Below are 16,653 nucleotides of genomic sequence, written 5' to 3'. Positions count from 1 at the left end.
AAATTTATGTAAAATTTCCAAAAAAAAAAATGGACTTTATTTCTCTCAATGCATTTGTTTTTTTTTTTTGGCTGTATACATACATATATTATGTACACACACATACACATATATATATATATATAATTTTTTTTTTCACGTGGACTGATCCACCATTCCAAAACCCTTTCTCCTTTTTTTGCATGGTGCTAGCCACCAAGAATCCATTTTCTCCTTTTTTATATTTTTTTTCTTCTTTTCCGTCTGCTTTCGGTGCCAGATGCACCTTTTTTTATTTATTTATTTTTTTTTTATTCACGTGTTGCCAGCACCACTTTGCTCCACTAATTTTGATGATGGGTGAGGAATTTGCAGGGAAGGACGAAGACGAACGGAGAGCTGCAGTCGAGGTTTCATGATCTGCTAGTCGTTTGACGGCGGTTATTGAAGTTCTTCGCCATTGCTGTTTGCCACTGCCACTACACAACCATTGCACCGCCGTCGCTACCTCTTCGCCGTCATCAACGCCTTGCATCTTGTGATGTCCGTTGGAGATTCCTTCCAAGACATGGCGATGACCCTAGCATCATTATACCGCTGCACCAACTTCAAGCTGCTCAAGTCTGTAAGGAAAACATGGCTCCGAAGCTGACGACGGCAGTGGCACCATTGTGATGAGGCACCTGGAGTTGCGGAGCCTGAAAGGCAACCACAGAATCCCATTTGTCAAGAGCCCGGAGACGAAAGATTGCTACTTTACCGTTGTGCCAATTCGAGCTGGATGGCGATGCGGCGGTAAGGGAGTGGTGCAGTTCGGCAGATCTCCACCGACGAACGAACCCCTCCATGCCCAATAATTGACAAACTCTGAAGCGGAATCATAGCCTTCTCTTTGCCTACTGCGCTGCCAAACTCAACAAGCCCTATCAGAGGTGGCAAAACACCTTCAGAAATAAGCTAATCCAGATTCTGCAAGTGAACAAATTACAATCACAGTCTTTTCTCGCTCCTCCGCCTCTTGGTGTTTTTTCTGCTCCATGACTTTATTAGCATCGGGTCGGGTTTTCACCGACGGCAGACTCGGCATCGAAGGGACGGATGACACAGATGACATCGAGCAGAACGGCGAGGAAGTGACCGGGGCAAGTGAACCCAGATCTGAAACCGACACGTTGTCATTCAATACGGGTCGAGCCGTCTGGTTTGAAATCTCTGTCGCGAGAAGGAGTGTCATCGAAGTTGTCCAAACCCAAATAAGTAGTCAGACACTTCGGAGATGATATATGCAGCGAGATCTAGACGAAGACAACGCAGACGAATCCGAGAAGTACTCAACCACTGATGAGGACAAGTCTGATGAGACAGCAAAAGCCATGGAATAGGAGTGTGCTGTGTTTGAAGGAGTTGATAGAGGCAAGGATTCTCAACAGCCTACATGAAGCAAAAGCTTCGCCTCCGCTCCGGAATCGCAAACTTGAAGTACCATCCTTCAAATAATTTCTGCTTGTTCCATCGAAATGGTACCCGTTGTGAAGAGTTCGAATGTCTCGTTTCCGAGGGGTGAGGACGTAGGAGTGGAGTTCGTGATTTCCACAAAGGTTTTGAAGCTACAGTGGTCTAGGCTCTAAGATGGCGGTCTGAAGGCTGCAACTCCATAAGCTTCTCAATCGAACTCCTCCTCTAGCATCGATCAATAGCCCCCTCGATTGATTCGAATTTGATTTCCATCGAAGACGTTGTGCACAATATGCGCTATAAACCCAACAGGTTCAAGATTCCTTGCAAGATTTGAAGCCTTTCATTTTGCGAAATCAGCAATTTTGGAATCTGGGTTGCAACAGAGCTTGCTGAGAAGGCCGTCATTCTAACCTGTGCGGCATATATCATAAACTTGAGCCGCCGAAACTTGAGCGGCTTTTCGGCGCTGTGGGAATTGAAAAAAGAGACTGAATTTGGGTGCCCCAAATTTCTACAGAGACGAAGGGAGAGGGAGGAGAGATCCACGGGAGTCATTAGAGAGCCGGGGATTGGATAGAGGAACTCTGTAGGAGATTGTGGCTTTGAAGTTTCCGACGGAATTACCGGCGACAACCTCTGAAAAAGCTTCCATTTTCACTGTGGGCTTGGACTCAGGCTAGCACCGGTGATCGTATCCGCAGCTTTGAAGAGGTCTGGGTTTGGGTTTCTTCTCATATGAAGAGCCGAATTGGGCTTGTGGCTTGTGGCTTGAGCCTTTTGTTGCTGTTGGGTCGAGACACTCATACATATATTATTTCTTTTTCCTTTCTTTTGTTTTTTTGTTTTTTGTTTTTTGTTTTTTGTTTTGTTTTTTTTGTTTTGTTTTTTTTTTTGTAAATACATAATAACATATGTATTCATTTTTTTTTGTAATAAAATTGACTTTCTTTAATAAAACATTTATTTTTTTATTTTGATATGACTGAACTCGAAATTAAATTTTCAAGCCATCTACGTACCCTTCCAAAGAAGAGATCATGTCATAACGTAGTTCAAATACATTTTTTTTTGTGCCGTATGCAGTTTATGCTTTTGCAGGCCAGGAGCTTTGTTTCCATGTGCAGTTTATGCTCGTGCTGGCGAGGAGCTTGGTGTGTCGCCTTTTAAGCTCGTGCGGACAAGGAGTGTTGGTTCGTGCAGTTTAAGCTCGTGTGAACAAGTAGCTTTGGTGTCGCCTTTTATGCTCGTGCGGACACGGAGCGTTGGTTCGTGCAGTTTAGGCTTGTGCGAACAAGGAGCTGGTGAATTTGTCAAACGATCTTGGAGAGGCATTCTTTGCAATCCTCATAGCAAGGAGTCTTGACCGAGTGATTGAAGAAGTCTTCGGGGAGGAAATCGCGCACTGTGATGGGGATGGATGATCTTTGTGTCAAAGTTTCATCATCCTCAACATTTTCACATCGCTTCGGAGGTTGAGGAGAGCTGCTTCGCCCCCTTTCCGATTGGTGACCTTGTGGATGAGACATATGCTTCTTGTGTAGTTTCTTCGAAGTAACATGAGTCCATCCCTTAACTTTACTCTGCTTGACCGACATGGTTTTGGAGCATGCCCCTAGCGATTGAGGTGAAGATTTTGAGTCGACAGAGCCATAAGTGATGGTGGTATAATTTGACTTCACCACATCATCAAGATCTAGCTCAATGATTCCTTTCTGAGCCAGCTTCATGATGAGATCTTTTAGTACGAAGCACTTTTCAGTTGGATGACTGATGAAACAATGAAATTTACAGTACCTTGGACTGTCAGTATGATTCATTTCTTCCTGCCTTCTGCACTCAGGTAAGTCGATCACCTTTTTGTCAAACAAGTCTTTTAACATGGCAACTACATCAGAGTCAGGGAATGGATAAGTCTTCTCCTCGAGCTCCTTTAAAGTGCGTCTACACATCTCTTGATCATGAAAAGCTTCGGCTTGAATCACCTTGCCTCATGTAGAGATTTTGATAGAAGCTGTGTTGACCGTCATTGCTTCCTTGGTGGGTTTCCATGCAGCCTTTTTCCACCTTTGTCCAAGAACTTTGTCGCTCTTATAGTCGATGATCAGTTCTTTCTTCCCATGATGGGCGATGCTCAACTCCATATCATGGGCGCGGGTGGCTAACTCCTCAAAGGTCCGTGGTTTGATGCCTTGTAGGATGTAATGTAATCCCCACTGCATGCCTTGAACACACATCTCGATCGAGGAGGTCTTCGAAAGTCTGTCTTTGCAGTCGAGACTTAAAGTGCGCCATCGGTTGATGTAGTCCACGACTGGTTTATCTTTCCATTGCTTTGTACTTATCAGCTCCAGTATGCTTACAGTGCGGCGGGTGCTGTAAAAGCGATTAAGGAATTCTCTTTCCAATTGCTCCTAGTTATTGATGGACTCAGGCTCTAGGTCCGTGTACCACTCAAAGGCGTTTCCTTTCAGCGAGCGCACAAACTGCTTGGCGATGTAGTCTCCCTCCGTCCCCGCGTTGTTGCAAGTTTCGATGAAATGTGCAACGTGCTAGTTTGGGTTTCCTTTTCCATTAAACTGCATGAACTTTGGTAGTTGATAAACCCTTGGCATCTTCAGGGCATCAATCTTCTTGGAGTAGGGCTTCGAGTAGAACATGGAGGTATGTGAGCTCCCTTCGTACTGTGCCTTGATGGTGTTGGTGATCATCTTCTGCAGCTGCTGGATAGAAAGAGGTCTGGCTCCAGCTTCACATCGACTTTCTCCACCGAAGGCTCCTCTTCTTCGCCAACTTCTCTCTTTAATGGATCATCATCTAGGTCAGGGTTCTTGCCGTTCTGTGGCTCTAGTCGGCTGACAAGTGCAGTGATTTGCAAGTTTTTTTCTTCCACAGTCCGTGTTAGCCTTGCGATCACTTCATTCATTTGAGCCAGTTGTTCTTCGATGGAGGTAACGCCGATGGTCATAACTTGTGCAACCAATAGACATGACTTTCCTTTAGACATTCAAGATGCTGACGAAGAACGTCGTTGGCTGCTTTGGGATGTCATCTTATGTGCCTCAGCAGCATGCTTCGGTGCTCCCAGCGAGGTCAGGTTGATGACAGGCTCGCACTTTTGATGCTTCTCTTGCTCTTTTAACGGCACCAACTTTGAAGTGGCATGTTAAGGAGCGGTTGTGGCACCATCGGATTGTCCATTCGCAGCAAAGTGCTCAGGATCCTTCATTTGGTGGTTGCGAGAACGGCTTGTCCCTTGCTTAATGCCATTGAATTTGAGGTGCATTTGGGTTCCTTGAACGAAGAAAGAGATGAGAGGTAGAGATGGTCCCACTGGGCGTGCCAAATTTGTAAACACAAAATTTTCCTGAACCAAACAAGACAAGAACACGTGTACAAAATAATATTTATATTAATGATTTTTGGGTTACAATCTTTCTGAAAATTGATCATCTGATTCGATCTCCATAAGGTGTTGATTTGTGGATGTAAGATTGATCCAAGGGCCGTCGAGGCTTGATCTTGGATGAGCGGTTGAAAGTTTTCTTCAAGTGTCGTTGGGGCTTAATCTTGAAGGTTGAGGGAAGTTTCTTCAAGGGCCTTTGGGCTTGATCTTGAAGTTTGATGGATGAACGGATCTTCAAGGCTTTTGGGCTTCATCTTGAAGAATTGTTGATGAACAGATCTTCAAGGGCCTTTGGGGCTTGATCTTGATGAATAGTTGATGAATGGATCTTCAAGGGCTTTTGGGCTTTATCTTGAAGAACGGTTGGATGTGTGGATTTGTTGATGTTGTTGATCCAAAGGGCTGTTGGGGATTGATCTTAGGATGAACGGATGATGAAGACGAACACTTTCTTCAAGGGCCGTCGAGGCTTGATCTTGAAGGAGGATTTGATGAAGAAAGAAGAGAGCTTTCTTGATCCTTCGGGATTTCTTGGGAATTTAGGAGGTTGGATGCTTGAAAGCTTTAGAACTTCAAAGCTTCAAGGATTTAGGGTATTCTCTTCTAATTTGGGAGTAGAGAAATGTATAAGTGAATTGGTTTCAATTCCTTTCCATTCCTTGTATGAAATGGCTTCTATTTATAGAATTTTCCAAGGCCTAATTTTGAATATAATATTCAGATGAAATAAATCGTTTCTGCCAGGTGTTGACACGTGTCCTGTTTGATGACTTTTTCGATTTATTTTGATTTTTCGTTTAGTCACACGCTACGTATAAAATTTATGTGACACGTAAGCGTTGAAATTTTAATTATCGGTCAACATTTATTTTACCGAAATTTCGATGTCTACAGAAGCTTTTGAAGCTGATTGACATGAGTGATGCTCATGAATGTTTATGTTGATTGACATGAGTGATGCTCATGGATGTTGACATGAGTGATGCTCATGAATGTTGACATGATTGATGGTCATGAATGTTTATGTATGATTGACATGAGTGATGCTCATAAAATGTTTGTGTACATCTCATGTATGATTGACATGAGTGATGCTCATGTATAATTTTGGAGTACTGGATGTACTTTTGATCACCTGGTTGGTGATAATAGTGGCGGGCTGCCGAATAATTTTTTGTAGTACTGGACGTATTTTTGATCACCTGGTTGGTGATAATAGAGAGCTTGGCTCTTTTGGGCATATGGGCCTTCGCCCTCTATATAACATTCCAGCCCATTATTTTAGGCTTTGGCCTTTTTTTTTTCTTTTTTTTTTACTACCCTCTGATGGGGTTATATAGATGTCTCCTAAAGTTAAGAAAAATAAATTACATCATTCAAAAAATAAATCCGACCCTCTGCTCAATGGGTCACGCCCATAATTCTTTTTTTTTTCTGCATGCCATCACCACCGTAATTATGTCTACTTCTTTTTATTTTCTTTTGCTTTCTACTTTTCTTTCTGCTTTTCTTGATCTCCCCGCTCTTTCTCTGTCCAATCATGTTGCTTTGTAAGGTATCTTTTGCTTGCAAACCACTTGCTTTTCTTAGACAGCCTGGTCGTGCCCATCCATTCTCACTCCTCTTTTTTCTTTTTCTTTTCCCTTTTGTAAATGGCAGACAAGGAATGATTAATATAATTAATAATGAGAAAAGAATCTTATCTCCGCTTTTGCTTTTGTTTCTGTTTCTTCTCGGTTTTTCTGCTTAAGCCTGTCGAGGAATTGCGAGGCTCTCACCATAATCAGCTAAGCCGCTCAGATCTGTTTCACCGTCAAAATGATATATAGCAACATCCATTATAGTCTGGTCTTTGTCAGCCGAAGTTAACCTTTTTTCAAACTCTGTATCACCAATCAACTGCATGTTATCCTTATCAGTTACAGACTGTTTCCTCACAAACTCATCTGGAGCATTCAACCTTTTCAAAGTCAAAGTTTCTTCCTCCTTTCCACTGGACCTACCTTCTTCTTCAACACCTATCTCAGCTAAGACATCATTGTCCACTTATTCGCTTCTATCAGACTTCAAAGGCAAATTCTCATGCTGACTGGTTGGAAAAGCAAAGTGACCAGACATGAAAAGAGCACGAGAAGTTTCCGCATGCTCACCATAGATATCACTCTCCTCCTCATTGCTCAACTCAATTCCTTCTTGACAAGGAGCAGCAACATATGTTGACGCTATAAGTTGTACAACTTCCCATTCATTCCCACGAGCAGTACTTTCCTCCCCTCCTCATTATCTGCCATCTTAGTATTTTCCTCTCCCTCGTCATTATCCGCCATCTTAAAGGACTTGAAACTTTAGGAAAGCATAAAGTGATTCGATCTAAAAGGTCCGATCGGGGATCGGAACGACAACGTTCTGATATGGTCGAAGGTTGAAGATCGAAAGCTGTCGAGAAGTGGGGTGGGAATCTTATATGCAGAGATTTCTCGAGGAATAAAAAGGAGGGAGATAAAGAAGGAAACCGACGGTAGCGGTAAAGATGGAACTTGACACGTTGGGTAACCAGCTGTAGGAGGTGTTTGGAAAGTTCGGAGTATAGAGCAAGCTGTTGTACGATGGGTGTCGAGTGAGGTGCCAAGGCGTGGCAGATTTACTTTTCTCCTGGTTTTGCTCTCGTTGAATTTGGGGATTTTGAACGGTTGGTAGACATGGAAGCAGTCCTCGAACTGCAGCCACCATTTCTTCACGATGCAAACCAGCCCAGTTCTGTAAAGGGCCACATGGATTGTTGCAAATATACAGATCGTTACAATTACAAGAAATATTGGATTGGAAAGAATCATAATTTGGATTATTGGGAGAAAACCCAATTCAATTTTCCCCAAAAAGGTGGGGAATTTGGTGATTAGAGATGGGATTTTTAAGGCAGACAGGGGATTTTGATGGGTCTCTTCCTTCTTTCCGAAAGGGAAATCATGGCGGATCAGGTGGAGAGTTTGCAACTACAGAGAGTTGGGTGTTGGAAAAGAAGAAGAAGATGAGACGAGGAATTTCAGCTTGTGAAAGCCACCATTTGGTGGATTGGTGGAATAGAGAGAGATGAGCAGAGAGGAGTTGGTCGTCTTTTGCAGATTTTGCAGATTCACGATAGAGGTGAAAAAATGAAAGAGAATCGACATAGTTTTTTGTGTCGTTTCCTACAGACAGCGCCAAATGTTGATGCACAAAACCGGAGGGGTTTTGGAACAACGTAAATCCGACCGTGAATCTGCAAGAAATGTAAATAACACAAGATGTATCGTGGTTCACCCCAATGTTTGGGCTACGTCCACACTGATATTGTATTTCTCTATTTGTGAAAGTGAAAGCCTAGCTCTGAATATGAGAGGGGATATGAGGCCTCTGAGGGTGAGAGTGAGGCTTCTCATGGCCTAGGAATTGGCCTCCCTTAATGGGGAGAGTGAGGGATCCTTTTATAGAATAAGGGCTCCTCACTTATTACATATTTTCCCATTCCTTTATTACATAATTATATTTGAGTCCCCCGAGTATTTATACGAGATCTAAATACGGAGGCCCTAAGTATGGTATAAACATGACTCTTTCTTCTTTTTCAAAGAAAAAAGATATGAACGTTTCATTTTTATAAGTTTAACAAGAAAACAATGAATCCATACTTAACGATCCAAAACATCCATCTAAGGCCAACTTGTAACTTATGTATTCGAGGTGTTACATTTTAGTAGGGTTTGTCACTCCTTTGTAACCTTTTGGGTTTTAGGCAGCATTGTATTCTAACTAAAATGAAAAAATTATTCATGGTCCATTTTTGAAATCTCCACAAACCTTAATGGTATGAAATGTAGTTAGCTGGAATAGAATTCCAAGCCATATTACACGTGTCATAAGATTGGCATTGATTATGGGACCATTTGCCATTTGGCAAAGAAATATTGCTTCTTTCTTTATTGCATAACAAAATTTTGAACAGAAGAATTTCTTTATTAATAGTACACTAAAAACAATCATCACGGGGATTCTTATACACAACCGACAAAAAATTATAAAACAAAAGAGACTAATCAAATACAATTTACCTGGGACTATCAAGAAAGACTATAAAAAATGATTAGGTCATTAATATAGTAATTAATTAAGTCTGTCGATGTCTTCACGGTAACTAAAAGAACAAGCCCACGACAAGAGCCGCGACCGACAAAGTGAAACTAGCCAAAACAGCAGGTGAAGAAGAATCCAAATGAGGCTAAGACCTCGAGGTGATGTCCACAATGGGTACTCCCCCATTCATGGATGGTGATAGAGCTGGGACCGGTGCGCAAGCAGCAGGGTCATTTGATGTGGGGGAATGGGTAGTTTGAGGGGTGATAGTGGTAGATGGCCGTGGTGGCACAAAAGGTGAGGCACCTGGGGAGGTAGCTAAGACGGTGATGGCTAGCTTCTAGCCCGACTGGCAATGACGACCATAAGTGCAGATGTAGTAATGGTCGCCTGAAGAGGTGAGAATGATGTTTGCGGGGCCAGTTGTGATAGCTGTGCCAATTGGGTTTTCTGAACTGCACGAGTCGAATGATGCTTTGGGTACTTCTTGTACATCGTGTGCGTTTGTGGCGAAGTTGAAAACTGGAAAATATTTGAGAAACATCAAATGTGAGAAAACTTGAATGATGGATAGTTACTTGGAATAATTTCAAGGCTAGCGGAAATTAATTGAAAATCCATTTGATAATTATTGTCGATCATGTGATCTTGTTTTATGGTAGTAATCGTGGATTCGTTGAAATATAAATGGAGAAGGAGCAAGAGAAATAGATTTTTTTTTTTTACGGCCATAAGGAGTAGCGTCGCTGACATGATGGTCTGATTGGGTGGGTGGTTCTCGACATCTTTTGGCGTTGGAGTTTAGATGATTTTTTGCTGCTTGTTGAATATGGAGTTAAGTTGAGGGAAACATCAAAAAATTAAAATGGATACATAAAAGAAAACACAAATTAGGGACAACAAACTCACAAACCATGAGTTCACTAATGAGTTTATGAAGTTATTAACTTAATGAAGAAGACTATGGAAATTAGAAGAGATGGGAAGCTTACTTAGAGTATCGCCAACCACCAACTTGTTGCTTGCAGCCCACGCAACATACTCTTATGCACCAAATTGAGGGATGGTCCAACCTATGCTACCTTCGACCACACGTACTGTCTGCGCTGCCACACTCTGCAAAAACACTACCACAATTGTGGATGCAAATTTCCACCTTCTTCTTCTTGGACAAAATTTCACCTACAAAACAATTAACACCTTAGGTCAAAGCCAAGAGTCTCAAGCGCCCAGGATGAATGGGGGGGGCTTTGGCCGAAAAACCTCCGATGCCAAAGTTAGAATTTAGAGAGAAAAGAATTTCGAGAGTTTTTGGGAGTTTTGCAAGAGTGTCGAACTCCTTTTTTAGAAAAAATAGGGTCATATATATAAGGGATGGAGGTGGCCAGCCCTTAGAGGTTTGTTGTGTGAAAATGGATGATTTAATTGGTGATTAATGAATTAATTAGCCAATTAATCTCCATTTATATGGAATAATTTGTAGGTTATGAAGTAATTACCTAAGATGAGGATGGATGAGATAATTTGGAATTGGTTACCTATTTTGGGCACTTTTGGCTTGATTGAAGAATGGTTATCCACTGCTCGCACGTAGGAAATCCGGTGTGTCTCGAGGGTAATTTTGTCCTTTTCATTAAAAATCCACGTGTTGCCTTGTGATTATTTTTGGCTCCACAAATGCCCCCACACCTGCTGGGCTGTTCGTAGGAAAGAGCATCAGGTGTAGAGATATTCTTGCTCTAGGAAACTTAGGATTGCTTCCTATTTTGATGTAGATTCCCTTTTTCATATGAAATTAGATCCTTCTAGGAAAGGGAAATAAATTTTTCTCAAAGCCTATTTAAGTTCACCTTAAGTGGGTTGTTAAATCAACTTTGGAGAGTGATTTATTCTACCCTACAAGAGACAGAAAGCTTAAAGGATATTTGTTCCCCCTCCCCTAGCAATCTTCTACACTTGCCCATACAAAGGACCGTCTTTCGTTATTTTCTTCGTCTTCTCTGCGCCGCACCGATGTGAGAAAAACTTAATTCTCCTTGTTTTCTTCTTAGGATGTGCTGCCACGGGGCAACCGTCGGGGTGGTGCGGCACGTCGGCTGGCAGGGGCCAGGAGTCGGCTTGGCATAGGCCAAGGAGGTGGTGTGGCAAGGGCCATTGCATGTGCTGCTCGACTTGATTGAAGCCAAGGATTGGCTTGGCATGGGCCGAGGAAGTGGCGTGGCATGGGCAACGGTTTGGGTTGCCACTTTTGGGTTACTTGCCAAAAATGAGGAAACTGCTTGAGTTTGATTTCTCAACTACCGTAGATAGAGCAATCAAGGATAAAGCTGCCAAGATCGGAGCTGCTGAAGATGAAATGTCAGATGAGCGAACTGTTAAGTGAAAAAGTGGTTGCTACCCCTGACCATTTACTGCCTAGTTAATCTTCAAGCATTTGATCTTTTACGCTATGTGGCATTCTCGCACTGGTGAGCTTACCCATATGGGTGTCGGGGAATTAGTTTACCCTCTTACACTAGAGAACAAACCCATATAGGTGTCGAGGAATTGATTTACCCTCTCGCACTGGAGAGCAATTAGTTTACCCTCTCGTACATGAGAGCAAACCCATATGGGTGTTGGGGAATTGGTTTACCCTATCGCGCTGGAGAGCAATTAGTTTATCTTCTCGCACTAGAGAGCAGACCCTTTTGGGTGTCGGGGAATTGGTTTACCCTCTTGCACTGGAGAGCAATTAGTTTATCATCTCACACTGAAGAGCAGACCCACATGGGTGTTGGGGAATTGGTTTACCCTCTTGCACTGGAGATCAATTAGTTTATCCTCTCGCACTGGGGAGCAGACCCATACAGGTGTCGGGGAATTGATTTACCCTCTCGTACTGGAGAGCAATTAGTTTATCATTTCACATTGGAGAGCATGGGAGTCATTGTCGTGAGTGCAGCTAAGGAAAACTAGATTGCTAGGACAACCGAAATAATCTTTAGCCTGCGAGGTCATGTTTGGCGATCTGCTTGAGACTTCAAGCTGCTTGTGGACCTCACGTAAGGGTGTAAGCGCAGTGAGCTGCTCACAGAATTATTGTGCCATCATTAGGTGTTTTGTTGTGTGCCTTTTTTAGGCTTGGTTGGCACAAGCCACATGGCAAGATCGGCATGGCTGGGAGCCATGGTGCAAGATTGGCATAGTTATGAGCCATGGTGATAGATCAATGGCTGCTGGGAGCCGGAAGCCGTGAAGCAAGCAGGTGTGGTTGTGAAATTGTCGAGCTGGTGTGTCATTTTGGTACTCGTCTGCCTCCAGTGTGCCATTAGGCTGAGCTGCTGCATTTGTCGGAACAGAAGAAGTCTTTATATCCGGCAATCTATGTGGGGTAGTCCCGTCTGCTCGATCTTATCATTGAAAGATGACTCACTTATGTTAGTCATGTCTCATCGAAGCGCTTTGTCAATAGCTTCGTTGCGCGAGAAATCGCGCAATCGCTCGGTCATTAGTATTTTTACTTCTTCCTGACTTTACCTTTGTTAGGGGTGGCAGAGCCCTCGGCTGCCCTTAGTCGTGACCTGCTGGTCTATGCTGCTCTTCCATGTGTTCGGATCGTCTATGTCGCGACTGCGATCAGTGTGGTATGTTTCTAGCAGGAGAGTGAGTAACTCACAAGCTACTAGTTGAACTTGAGCCAGATTGAGTGATTGCTTATCTCCGTCCACTGTGCTTGTCGAAATAAATGTTGTTCGCCATTTGGATTAGAAGAGCTTGGAAAGAATATGTCTCCTTGAGCAGTGGAAGTGTGGTAAGCTCCAGGCGCGAGATTTGAATTGGGAAATGTCAAATCCGAGGAGAAACATGGTAAAAATACCCCCGACTCGATGGTTGGTCCGAATGGTTGAGATAGTGTTGGGCCGATCTAGGTTGCTTGGAATGCTACGGGAGCAGGCTGGGCCGCGGGAGCAAGCTGAGCCGCGGGAGCAGGTTAGGTCACGAAAGTAGGCTAGGCCACGAGAGTGGGCTACTCGGCAGGAGCAGGCTAGGCCACGGGAATGGGTTGTTCGGCGGGAGCAGGCTGGGCCACGGGAATGGGTTGTTCGGCGGGAGCAGGCTGGGCCACTGGAGTGGGCTGGGCCACGATAGTGGGCTGAGCCACGGGAGTAGGCTGCTCGGCGAGAGCAAGCCTGGCAAGAGCAGGCTGGGCTGCAAGAATGGGCTGCTTGGTGCGTGATTCACGCAAGTGCGAGGCTTAGGCTCGGCTTGGCAATGCATTAGGCTTACGTTAGGCTTACTTTGGTGGCACGGCTCAGGTCGTGGTAGTGGTGACACCATGGACCTCACCACGGGTGGTTATTGTGGTAGCCACCGCAGTGGTTCTCGTGGTGGTGGTGCCGCTCCCCCTAAGATCACATTTAGTCTCGTGGATCGCCGTGGTCCTATTTCTTGAATATTGGAATTTTCACTCGTGGAATTTTTTAAATTTCTAGCCATTGTATTTCTCTTTTACGTTTTATCAAAGAATCTTTGCAATAAAAAATTCTAATAATAAGAACGTATGAAAAAATGCAAGTGGACTAGAAAATAGAGAAAAACCTTTTTATGTGAGAGTCTTCTACGAGTGTGTGACTCTTCTCTCAATGAAAACACCAATTTGTGGATGCAAATTTCCGCCTTCTTCTTGGACAAAATTGCACCTACAAAATAATTAACACCTTAGGTCAAGGCCAAGAGCCTCACGCACCCACGATGAATGGCGGGGGTTTTGGCCGAAGAACCTCCTATGCCAAAGATAGAATTTAGAGAGAAAAATATTTGGAGAGTTTTTGGGAGTTTTGCAAGAGTGTCGAACTCCTTTTTTAGAAAAAAAATAGGGTCATATATATATAGGGAATGGAGGTGGCCGGCCTTTAGAGGTTTTTTGTGTGAAAATGGGTGATTAATGAATTAATTAGGAATTAATCCATTAATTAGCCAATTAATCTCCATTTATATGGAATAATTTGTAGGGTATGAAGTAATTACCTAAGATGAGGATGGATGAGATAATTTGGAATTGGTTACCTATTTTGGGCACTTTTGGCTTGATTGAAGAATGGTTGTCCACTGCTCACGAGTAGGAAATCCGGTCTGCCTCGAGGGTAATTTTGTCATTTTATCAAAAATTCACGTGTCGCCTTGTGATTATTTTTGGCTCCACAACAATCATACCGAAAACAATCACCACCTTGCTCTCCATCTCTCTTTGTCTTTCTACCGGATTGTGTTATTGTTGTAGGATATACCAAGAACTGATGAAGCCTATAAATAGAGAAGGCCAAAGCTCGAGTAAAGAAAGAGCAACAAATTAAAGATTTATTAGCATGGAGTCTTTGACGCGTCGGCCTCCTTGACGAGGAACGAACGAGTCTATCCCATCGTGATTGACTTTTTATAACTGGTAGGTCAACATTTATTTGAATATAAGAATTATTTTGTTTAATTCAAATAATAAGGTGATGAATTATGCTTTCATTTGACTAATAGCTTGGTAATTCCACATAGTTTGAAGAATTTGTATGTTGTGTTTTGCGTGTTTAGTCCATTAATGTAATGAATTCGTGGTCCCATCTAAATTCCGGGATTTTGAAACACTCTTTGGCTTTGTAAATAAGACTTGTGTTGGAAGTTTTGAGACTCTTGTCCCACATTGGTGAAAACAAGATTCCAAAGTACATTTATATATGTTTTGTCTTCTACAATATTAGTTTTGTGTGGACCACTTGGAATGGGAATTGAGGCTTGGGCCACCATTTCTGTGGATTGGGCTTGATGATTATACCATAATATTAATATAAATTAATATTAATTAATCAAGACAAGGGCCTTGGGAATCACTTAGTTTTAATTAGTTTTAATTTGATCAATTAGTTTTAATTTCGAATTAAGTTTTTAATTAAATTAATTAAAAACGTTTTGATTAAAGATACAACCTTTTGTAGAGAGTTGTAAAGCTTCAGATACATCCAAAAGGTATTTGAAGAGGTATGAAAGAGCCTATATAACTGGAGTCCTCAGTTCATCATCTTTCATCTTTTCTTCCGTACAAACTTTCCAGAGAGAGTAAACACACAAAGCAATTCGCTAGAATTTTATAATCTAGTGCGGGTTGTAGGATTAGGTAGTTGTATCCTGGTCGAGCAGATGTTATAGAACCACAAGCACAAGAGTGGGACGAAATTACTGTTCGAAGGACATAGCTTTTACGCTAGCCTCTACCTTCTGTAATCAAGTTAGTACTGTTGATATTCTTATATTAATTTCTGTATTTATTGTATACTTTTCATTCTGTATAGCACGTACTTTTTGTGAAATAAAATTGTGAATTTCAAATTCTGTTTATTTCTGTTATATTGTTTATTTCTGAATTGTTCTCCAACAACTTGGAATGAAAACCAAACAATTGATACTTCCCTACTAGAAATGAGGCGGAAAGTCTTCAATGGTGGCTTGTATGTATACACTCTCTGCTGTGAGTCTGCCTATGGTACTACAAAAAAAATTTTCAATGTCGAGAATACAAACTGGTACACTACATATCATAATATAAGTAGAGAGACATTGAAGAATAGATTTTCTCTCCACTTATATTATGACACACATAGTGTACCAACTTGTATTTTAGATACATTAAAATTCACTCGGTGGTATGGGTGGACTTATGGGGTGTGTACAATGTTAGCTCGTACTTTGGCGTGCTGTGCTGCGGATCTAGAAAATGAAAAAAATCTTCAAAATTGGCAATATCGTTTGCTGTTGACTTCTTCTCCCCGAGTATATGGCTATGTATTTTTTTCTTTCTTTCTTGAGGGTGTGAATATGGCTTTGTTAATGCTCATGGAAATCAAGTAAAGAGAAATAAGTAAAGAAGACAACGTCTAACTTTATCAAATTATTACAAAACGTTTAAAAAAAGCTTTTTGTCAAACGATGGAATTTTATTAAGTTCTGATAGAAATGTTTACATTTCGAGTAAGAGAACTCGATTACATGAAGTGTAAGTGAAGAAGTTTTTATCATAAAATCAATTGGCAATATGCGAAATAGCTCAACTACTTATAAGCACATGTAAGGTTCATTCTCTCATTAATGTGGGTTTCATTCTCAACATTCTTCCTCACGTGTGACAAATTGGACAACACAACTCTGGTGATAGGGAACAAGTGTGGCCGTTAGGCTTCACACGTGGACAACACAACTCGGCTTACGTGCAGTACGTGTGACCGTTAGGCTTCATCCATAAGACAATCAGCTTTGATACCATAAAGAAATTGAGGTTTCTTCATAAAATCAATTGGTAATATGGAAAATAGCCCAACTACTTATAAGCACATACAAAATTTCTCCTCTCATCAATGTGAGATTCATTCTCAACACAGAACTCGATACACTCCAACTGTCTAGCCATATGGTGCACTTCCAGTAAAATGCCTTCACTGTCTGCATCCATTTCCAACTCCCCACTAGCTAGGAAATTAAGCTAATAAAAATACAATAACTAAGGATTTTACATTTCCAACGCCCATAATTAAATAGGGGTGTTAAAAGGCTAAAAAATATGTGTATTTATGATATCCCTAACTAAATTAGTACCAATGCTCTTTGAAATATATAAAATCCTTAAATTCAAGGCATACAAAAGAACCGATATCATGCCAGTTCTCCACTTAATTCACTTG

At 41.9% G+C, this 16,653-nt stretch overlaps 2 pseudogenes; both read right to left on the bottom strand.

The window, feature by feature from the left end:
* Positions 1–6,549: 6,549 nt before the first annotated feature.
* Positions 6,550–7,851, bottom strand: LOC126611565 (ATG8-interacting protein 2-like; annotated as a pseudogene).
* A 961-nt stretch (positions 7,852–8,812) lies between these two features.
* On the bottom strand, positions 8,813–14,174 carry LOC126611917 (blue copper protein-like; annotated as a pseudogene).
* Between the last annotated feature and the right edge of the window lie 2,479 nt (positions 14,175–16,653).

Source organism: Malus sylvestris, chromosome 17 (assembly GCF_916048215.2).
Source record: "Malus sylvestris chromosome 17, drMalSylv7.2, whole genome shotgun sequence".
NCBI classification, from domain to species: Eukaryota; Viridiplantae; Streptophyta; class Magnoliopsida; order Rosales; family Rosaceae; genus Malus; species Malus sylvestris.
Note: the sequence above shows the minus strand (reverse complement) of the source record. Positions and strands in the feature narration are given on the sequence as shown.